The following is a 10,647-nucleotide window of genomic DNA, read 5'->3' as shown; positions in this document are numbered from 1 at the left end:
AGTGTGGGAAACTGAATGAAGGATGAAAACTATAACATCAATACATATATATAAGAAACATAAGTGTATAAGTATAGTTTGGTTCAAGAAGGTAAAAAAAACTGGATTTGTAAGACATCTAAGAATTTTGAACAATAATTAACAATAAGTTGATGTCATTATAATAAACATTTGAAAAGTAATACATTTGATAACAAAGTATTTTTAAGATAGAAAACCATTTCGTGCATCACAATTTGTAGTATGTGAAATCTGCTGAATGAAAACACAGTTATAAAATACATATGGTTGATTTAATAACATGATGTTTTCTACTTGTATTCCCCCCATTAAAGCATTTAAAATCATTTAAAACATTGATTTAGTGGTATGAACTCACCTGTAGATGGTGGTTTGGATGAACTGAATGGTGTAGGATTGTTAGGTGTCAAGTGAGGACTTGTACACACACTACGATCCTAATGAACATAGAATCACACATATATGCACTCAGTTAGTCTTAAATCACTAATTGATAAAGTGAAGACATCCTAGAACATAATAAACACTTTATATAAGTGTTATAAGCCCTAAGGATTGCATCTAAGTTGTTGTGGGACAAGGCTAGTGACTTTAGGGTTCCAAAGGACCCCATACTTGAGTTTACTCTCCATATAACCCCACACAAGGAAATTACGGTCGTAAACCCTTGTGTTTACGGTGGTGAACTCCTAAGCTTGGTGTCATTTTGTGTTTTGAAGTTCTAAATGATTCCTAGAAGTATTCCAACTTGGTGGTTTAATTCTTGGAAGGGTTTAGGGCATAGATAACCTCCTTTGAGGAGTTTACGGCCCAAAGGCCATTTCCTTTTGAGTTTACTACCGTAAACTCATATGGAAGTGGATATTTTTGTGCTTTCAAGTCCCAAACTCAGTAGGATAGGTTCTATACATTTTTCTAAGGCTATTGAAGGCCTTAGGCACACAATGGTGCCCTTCTTTCATGTTTACGGCCCAAGAGCCTTATTAGGGCTGTAATCTCTCTAAAAGAGGGGTTTTGATGTTTTAAAGTCCTTGATTTATGTAGGAGTAAACCTAGGTAATTGTCCAAAGCTTTAGGAGCGTTAAAAGCACTCTTTGGTCCATGTTTTTGGTGTTCACGGTCCAAGATCTTCATGGGCGGTGAACACCTAAACTTTGGTGTTTCTTTGATGTTTTCTTGTCTTAATTACACCTATATACAAGCCTAAGTTCGTTACATATCACGGGGGAAAGGCTAGGCATCGTTTCAGGAGTTTACCGCCCAGGAACGCCTTGGGGAGTAAACTCCTAAATCTAGTTGTTTAGCTACGTAATCTATGTTAATAACACATTATAAGCTATATAACACTACTAGAGAGAGGTAATCACGATTTGGGATGAAAACCCTGTCACACCCCCAAACCAGAATGGCGGAAACATTCGGGGGTGGATGACTTCACGTAGTATCACAACCATTGAATATTGTAAAGAAAGTAACACAACCATCACATATATAATGAAAACGTATGTTGTTGCATTATACATATTAGCAAAAGAATATTACAATGAGATGATAAATGTTCCATAATAAAACATCCTTAGTGTTCCTTTCTCCAAAAGCTGGTGGTTACCTGTATTACTGATTCCCTGAGAAATACAAGTGGTTTCGAAAAAGTGTCAACAATTAAGTTGGTGAGTTCATAAGCGTTTTGTATTGAAAAGTATGTCCTTTTTGATAGTAAACCGATGAACGAGGTTTTCAGAAAATCCAATATTTTCTATAAATGTATTGAAAAGTTTCCCGTGTTGGATGTGCATTAGTGTTTTCCATGCTTGAATAATAGGGATAAAATTTGTATTAACGATAAAATGGAAAACTGAAATGCATATATGAATCTCGTAAATCTAACTTGTCTTTATACTTTTATGTGAGTTTTATAACCATGCTAACGACATTGTTGGCCTGTAACAACGTTCTTCAGGCGTTGGAACTGTTATGACATTTGTCACCCCAGGCCTGCCGGCCTAGCTGTAGCTAACAGCTTAGGTGTGGGATTGTCAATCCCGTATAGATCTATACACAAGTATCACGCTCCCCCTACAAGGGATTATGGTATATAATACAGGACTTAATAATGCATACTCGAACGTACGTGAAGCTGTCTCACATTACTAGGTATAAACAGATTTACGATGATAAAAGACTGTACTTCTTTTGAAAGCATTTCATTTGTCGAGATGTATATGTAAAATGTATGCATCACTTGAATACTATGCTCCTTATAGTTTGTCAAAAGTATGTTCCCAATTGGTAATAACAACTTGGTGATATAATATCCCTTTAAAACATAAAGTTATTTTTGTATCAACACTCTATAAGAACGATATTATAAAAATAATACTTTGATTTGTAATGTACTTGTATTTCCCCCCTAAAACGTGAAAAGAATTGAAAAGTAGGGGTATGAACTCACTCGTTTCGAAGAGAGAGGCTAGGGTTGAGCAGAACTTCGTCCGCGGATGGTCGCGTCGTCGGGCTCTTCGGGGATCTCTGCAGCGTAAATCTTTCGTCGGGGCTCGAGTGCGGAAACCGGGGTGAGGGAATGGGCTCTGGTGCTTGGAAGGGTGTGAGAGTGACTGAAGAATTGAGAAAGGTGTGCAAAGACTCGAGCTTATGCCTTCTATTTATAGGGCTGGAAACCCTCGTACGCGGCGCGTACTTCCGGAGTACGCTGGGCGTACTCGGTACGCGGGGCGTTCTTGGTTACGCAGGGCGTAGAATGGCGTCATGGCTTACGAATCGGGTCTAGCTAAACGTAGCTTGGGCGGGCCAATGGGACTCGACTCTGGGTCTAGTACGCGGGGCGTAATCCCTGCTTCCGACTTCTAAATTCCGTAACTTTCGCGTACGAGCTCCGTTTTTCACGTTCTTTATATCCACGCGTAGGTGAGATTATGCTCTACAACTTTCACTTAGACTTCATCGGATAGTTTTGACTTTATTTTTAATGATATATTTTTAATAGGCCGGGCCTCCTAAAGTTCGTTAAAAATTCATAGGTTCTTTATTCGACGTCGGTTTTCGTTTGTCTTTTATCGTTTTATTACTACTGAGGAGATCTTCAACTTTCGTTTAGGTTGCGTTAGCTAAATAACACTCGATCTTCAATCCGAGTTTTTAGCCCTCTACTACCATTACGAAACTTTGAAAATTCGTAACTTCTTCATACGAGGTCCAATTTGGGCGGTCTTTTTATGCACGTTCACCTTTCAACGAGATCTACGACTTTTGTTTAGATACTTAAGGCTTAAAATGCATTTTATTGAGATTCTACTTTTTATGTCAAATAATGTTTTAACGTCGCGTCGTAAATATACGAGTGGTTATAATTTCTTCAATATAACCCGGTTTTGAGCGTTCTTCACAAATAGGACTGGCGCTCCCCATGGTGAGAAGCTTGGTCTGATGAATCCCCTGCTTAGCAGCTCGTTTAATTGACTGGATAGTTCCTGCATCTCAGCTGGGGCTAAACGGTATGGTGACTTTGCTACAGGGGTAGCCCCGGGGATTAAGTCGATTCTGAACTCGACTTGACGTTCCGGTGGGATTCCTGGAAGATCTTCTGGGAAAATATCCGGGAAGTTGCAGACTTTCGGAATATCTTTAATGTTTTTCGATTCTCGTTTCTCGTCTACTACGTGGGCTAGAAAGGCATGATATTCCTTACGAAGATATTTTTGTGCTTTAATATAGGAAATGATTTGTAAACTTGAACTAGGTTTTTCGCCATAAATGACAAGAGTTTCGCCGTTTGGCAGATTTAGGCGAACAACCCTTTCGTGGAAAAGGATATCGGCATGGTGAAGGCTCAACCAGTCCATACCGATGATGACATCGAAACTTCTTATGGAAATGGGCATAAGATCGACTTGAAACAAGTGCTCGTTTAAATTTAGTGTGCATCCTACGTATAAATCGTTTGCGTGTTCTGTTTTACCGTTTGCCATTTCTACAGTGAGTATTTTATTGAGTGGTTGAGGTTTTTGATTAAGTAGGTGTTTGAATTTATGACTCACAAAACTTCTCTTCGCACCGCAGTCAAAAAGTATGCATGCATAAGTGTTGTTGAGTAGAAACGTACCCGTAACCACCGTGGAGTCCGCTATTGCTTCTCTTTGTCCTACTGCCAGCACTCTCCCCACACCGCCAATATTCCTTTCCTTGGGACAATCCCTCCTGAAGTGTCTAGTCTCTCCGCACCCATAACACGCCCGGCTTACCCCAGTGCCAGAAACCTGAGTGATTGGTCGTGCCGGTGCTTTACAGAAACGGGCTGTGTGCCCTTTCCTGTCACAGTTCTTGCAGTGCATCTCGCGACAAATACCATGGTGATGGTAGTTGCACTTGCTGCACTTGGGCAGAATCCCTGCATATGGTTTTGTTGGTGCAGAGGTAGCAGGAGTTGTGGTGGGGGTAGTAGCAGCATGAACCGCGACCATTTGCTTCTTTGAAGGTTCTTGCGAAGTTTGTCCCTTCCTTTTGTTCCAAAGTTTCTTCTTCTTGTTGTTGTTGGCATTGTTTTCATTGTTGCTGTTCCCTTTGGTGGGTTCAACCACAATAGCCGCGACTCCTTGACAGACACCATGATCAACAAGAGATTGCGCTAGTTCCTTGGCGCTGGCGAAAGTCAAGGGTCTGGAAGCTAGCACACTTCCACGAAGTTGGGGTGATAGTCCCCAGATGTATCTCTCGACCCTTTGGCTCTCCAGGGTTAACATGCCTGGGCAAAGCGTTATTAAGTCACTGAACCTGTTGGTGTAACCAGCTATGTCCGAACCTACCATCGAGAGGTTCCACAATTCCTGTTCAAGCTTCTGAATCTCGCCTCTTGGGCAGTATTCTCGAAGGAGCATTCTTTTCAGGTTTTCCCAACCCATGGAGTTTGCCACCACCAGAGTTAGTGTCTGGACGTGGCCGTTCCACCATGTTAGGGCGCGTTCAGAGAAAGTAAAAGCGGCGAACTTTACTTTGCTTTCTTCAGGACATGCACAGATTTCGAATACAGCTTCTGTTTTCTCTATCCATTGAGATAGAGCCAATACTCCCCCAGTCCCGTAAAAGGGAATAGGTTTTCCGTTGGTGAAATCTTTGTAAGTGCATACCCCTGATCGGCTTTGACCTTGGCCATTTGTAAAACTGTTTGTTCCTCCCCCTGATCCGTTGTTGCTCATTTGTGCCATTGCTGCAGTTACAGCAGCGGTTACAGCAGTCTAGAACATAATGGTGTCAATAATTGGAGGAGGTGGTGGAGGTGGTGTTGAAGTTGAGTTTCTGCGTGTTGATCTACGAGGAGGCATGTTCTGGTAGAGAAAAATAAGAATGAATACTATAAGTTTCTAATGTTTTGACAATCGTGTATTAGTTGTATCTTGTAATTTGTTTTTGACTTTAGTTTATGGTTTCAAGGTAGGCATAGAAATTTAAAACTCGAAATTTTTGAGAGGTATATAATAAGAAATACTTCATATTTATACATATAGGTCACACCTGAGGTGTGTTACATTACATATCTTGTTTGGGAAAATTTGATCCTCCTAGAGATCTCCGTTTACGGATACAACAGGGAAAACAAGGGAAATAAAGGAAAAACTTTTATCCGAAATCCTAATCTATAACAAAATTGTTGGGGTTTGAACAAGTTCTACTTGCGACGTTTGGAGCTAGATTCGGCATCCGACCGTTTGACTCCCATCAGTCGCCTCTCAAGATCCGCTTGTTGTTCCTTCATCCCTCTTATTTCTGCCAGAGCCACTATCACTTGGTTCTGAAGTGTCCCCGTGTAGATTTGGGTATTATCATGTAGTCCTTCCAGACGGCGGATGTCAGCGGCGTTTCCTTGGGTAGCAGCATTGACTTCGTGAACTCTGGTTGCCTGCCTGTCCGTCTCGTAGTTCTGGGTAGCAATAGCGTTCACGATAACAGGAAGTGCTCGATCAGCTGAGCTTCCCCCACTGACATTGTAAAAATCTCGGCACATGCCGAAAGGAGGGCGTACACCTTGTTGGCGGCTCCAGTAGTAGAGGTGACTTCCCCATATGGGAATGGGTCCCGGTTGATATGGTCTGATTTCGGGAGGATGAGGGATGGGAGGGTCGTACACTTCTGGCTCAGAGTCTGTCCCGCTAGAAATCTCCTCGATCTCTTCGTCGACTTCGAATTCCTCCCCGACTTGGACTTCAAATTCTCCCTCAATTACCCCTTCGGGTTCTTCCTCGACCTCTTCTTCGATTTCCTCTGGGTCTTCCTCCGGATCTTCTTCTATCCAACCGCCGTTGCCTTGGTTTGGGTAGTAGGGATCTCCTGGTAAATGGAATCCGGCCATTTGTCTGAACTAGGATGGACGTATGAGAACTTTATGAGAAAAGAAAATTCTATTTAACGACTTACTATCTCTAACTATAATTTGTACAACTATTTTTAATAATACTCCTATAATATTACAATTTGGCGAAACTAAATTGATTTGTATTGGGTAAGTTCTTGGCTTGTTGTCCACTATAACCAATCCTCGACGTACGTTGGTCAAATCCAGGATAAATATAGTTGATCAGGCTATATTTATTCTCGACCTGATTACATACCCCGAGGCTCAATCGTAGTGTCGTAACTTACCGTAATACTTTTTAGTAAAACTTGTTATGATACGAGATTTATGTATGCTTGTAAAAATGTATATCTTTAAAAGAATGTATTTTGTTCATGAAAATGTTTCATCAGAGGGTTTTTGGTCCCCTTTGCATTTATAGTTTGTATATCATATGTGGTTCGATATACTTAGTTCACTATAAACAATGCTCTGATACCAATCTGTCACACCTCCAAACCAGAATGGCGGAAACATTCGGGGGTGGATGACTTCACGTAGTATCACAACCATTGAATATTGTAAAGAAAGTAACACAACCATCACGTATATAATGAAAACGTATGTTGTTGCGTTATACGTATTAGCAAAAGAATATTACAATGAGATGATAAATGTTCCATAATAAAACATCCTTAGTGTTCCTTTCTCCAAAAGCTGGTGGTTACCTGTATTACTGATTCCCTGAGAAATACAAGTGGTTTCGAAAAAGTGTCAACAATTAAGTTGGTGAGTTCATAAGCGTTTTGTATTGAAAAGTATGTCCTTTTTGATAGTAAACCGATGAACGAGGTTTTCAGAAAATCCAATATTTTCTATAAATGTTTTGAAAAGTTTCCCGTGTTGGATATGCATTAGTGTTTTCCATGCTTGAATAATAGGGATAAAATTTGTATTAACGATAAAATGGAAAACTGAAATGCATATATGAATCTCGTAAATCTAACTTCTCTTTATACTTTTATGTGAGTTTTATAACCATGCTAACGACATTGTTGGCCTGTAACAACGTTCTTCAGGCGTTGGAACTGTTATGACATTTGTCACCCTAGGCCTGCCGGCCTAGCTGTAGCTAACAGCTTAGGTGTGGGATTGTCAATCCCGTATAGATCTATACACAAGTATCACGCTCCCCCTACAAGGGATTATGGTATATAATACAGGACTTAATAATGCATACTCGAACGTACGTGAAGCTGTCTCACATTACTAGGTATAAACAGATTTACGATGATAAAAGACTGTACTTCTTTTGAAAGCATTTCATTTGTCGAGATGTATATGTAAAATGTATGCATCACTTGAATACTATGCTCCTTATAGTTTGTCAAAAGTATGTTCCCATTTGGTAATAACAACTTGGTGATATAATATCCCTTTAAAACATAAAGTTATTTTTGTATCAACACTCTATAAGAACGATATTATAAAAATAATACTTTGATTTGTAATGTACTTGTATTTCCCCCCTAAAACGTGAAAAGAATTGAAAAGTAGGGGTATGAACTCACTCGTTTCGAAGAGAGAGGCTAGGGTTGAGCAGAACTTCGTCCGCGGATGGTCGCGTCGTCGGGCTCTTCGGGGATCTCTGCAGCGTAAATCTTTCGTCGGGGCTCGAGTGCGGAAACCGGGGTGAGGGAATGGTCTCTGGTGCTTGGAAGGGTGTGAGAGTGACTGAAGAATTGAGAAAGGTGTGCAAAGACTCGAGCTCATGCCTTCTATTTATAGGGCTGGAAACCCTCGTACGCGGCGCGTACTTCCGGAGTACGCTAGGCGTACTCGGTACGCGGGGCGTTCTTGGTTACGCGGGGCGTAGAATGGCGTCATGGCTTACGAATCGGGTCTAGCTAAATGTAGCTTGGGCGGGCCGATGGGACTCGACTCTGGGTCTAGTACGCGGGGCGTAATCCCTGCTTCCGACTTCTAAATTCTGTAACTTTCGCGTACGAGCTCCGTTTTTCGCATTCTTTATATCCACGCGTAGGTGAGATTATGCTCTACAACTTTCATTTAGACTTCATCGGCTAGTTTTGACTTTATTTTTAATGATATGTTTTTAATAGGCCGGGCCTCCTAAAGTTCGTTAAAAATTCATAGGTTCTTTATTCGACGTCGGTTTTCGTTTGTCTTTTTATCGTTTTATTACTACTGAGGAGATCTTCAACTTTCGTTTAGGTTGCGTTAGCTAAATAACACTCGATCTTCAATCCGAGTTTTTAGCCCTCTACTACCGTTACGAAACTTTGAAAATTCGTAACTTCTTCATACGAGGTCCAATTTGGGCGGTCTTTTTATGCACGTTCACCTTTCAACGAGATCTACAACTTTTGTATAGATACTTAAGGCTTAAAATGCATTTTATTGAGATTCTACTTTTTATGTCAAATAATGTTTTAACGTCGCGTCGTAAATATACGAGTGGTTATAATTTCTTCAATATAACCCGGTTTTGAGCGTTCTTTATGTTTTTGGAAACCTTGGCATGATATCTAATATTCGATGCATCCCAACATAGATACTTGAGCACTTTATTTTCGAGGTTAATTTCGTTGTACTTAGCTTTCGAGCGTTACAATGCTTTTGGAAAAATATAGGGTTGTCACAAACCCGAAGATCCGTGAGAAAGAAAATGGCTTTTCTCTATTTGTAAATGTAAATAATGAATGAAATTGTTTCAGAATTCTATTTATAGTCCTGAGATTTTTGGCCGAAAATATTTTATTCCCTAAATGATCTCTAATATAATAGAGTGTTGGAATAACAGTGTTGCACGAAACCCTAGTGCATCCACTCTCCTGATATATCCTGAAGTGTAAACCCTGAACTACTCAAACTTATATGAAAAAGTCTGAAAATTTACTGTGACTGTTATAACTTCTATTGAAGTGATATTGTTTGTATAGAATGGAAATTCCGAGTTTTCACAAAATAATTAGGAATTAATTTTGTAATCAAAAGAGACTAATTAAATATATGGGGACTGATTTGGTAAATGATTCATTCTTATGGCGTGGGCCAGTGATCCGTGATTCTTTAGGTCGGGTTAAACCAATGTTACAACCCATGGACGATCAATGAGGGTTTAAACCCATGGAGCCTAAGGAATATGGAAGGTCATGCACATTAGTTTATACACGGATTCCATCTTTTCAATCCATTGCCTTAACACCATAACCCCACCGGTACCATTGAAGTTGTGGGGCTTGGCGTTTGTGAAGTCTTTATAGGTGCATTCCCGAGGGTGTCCATGGCTTTCGCCGTGGTTCGAGGGAGGTGCACCTGTTCCCGATCCACTAGGGACAGGGGCGTTGATGGTTGAGACAGCAGCTACAACTGCTGCTGTGAAAGCTACCTGGAACATATTGGCATCGAAGGGGGTAGGTGGTTGAAGAGGTTGAGGTGGTGGTGGAGGTTGTGGTATCGGTGCTTCGTTGTTTGTGTTACGTCTGGGATTTCTGCGAGGCGGCATCTCTAACTATACGTTTAAAAAATGACGACATGGATAAGAATAAATTAATAATAAATGTGTCTCATGGAATAACTCCCCCATAGCCCAACAACAAAATGAATAGAATGACTAAATGAAGATGACGGCATTTGGATAATAATTTCCATATGATTAGATATCTGTCAAAAATACTGGAATTACAGATGTAACAAGTTCGGGAAAAATGGCCTAGAAGTAGGCCTTACATCAACCAAGATTGGAAAATTTTTGACAGAACTAAGGCTAGATCAAGACCTAATAGGTCTAAGATTTATAAAGATAGAAAATTAGACCAAATTTTTACATAAACTAGGTTATATCCAAAAGATGAGTCGTCGAGATTCTATCGGCGACGAGAACTACTAGCATGAGTTCTTGATCCCGATAGTAGACATTCTATGTCCCTTATACGCCTGTCAGCTCTCACTTGCTGAGCTCCAAGTTCTCTAACTTCAGCTTGAGTTTCAGCAAGTTCCCTCTGCAGATTTGCATTGCGGACCAGAGTCCTTTCATGAGCAGACTCTAGTTGGCAAATGTGGACAGTGTTAACGCCAGAGTTGGCATCAATCTCCAAGACTCGATTGATAGTGGATTGACCCAGTATCGTGTTCCTAGAAATCCTACGAACCATGATGGGTAGGAATCTGTCAGCAGAACCTCCCTCAGTGAGGTTGTAGAAGCTTCTGTCTCCGTTGTAGGGAATGGGTTGACCCTGTTCATGACTCCATGTATTCAA

Source organism: Lactuca sativa, chromosome 2 (genome assembly GCF_002870075.4).
Source record: "Lactuca sativa cultivar Salinas chromosome 2, Lsat_Salinas_v11, whole genome shotgun sequence".
Taxonomy (NCBI): Eukaryota; Viridiplantae; Streptophyta; class Magnoliopsida; order Asterales; family Asteraceae; genus Lactuca; species Lactuca sativa.
The sequence above is the reverse complement of the archived record's forward strand: the minus strand, read 5'-3'. Positions refer to the sequence as shown.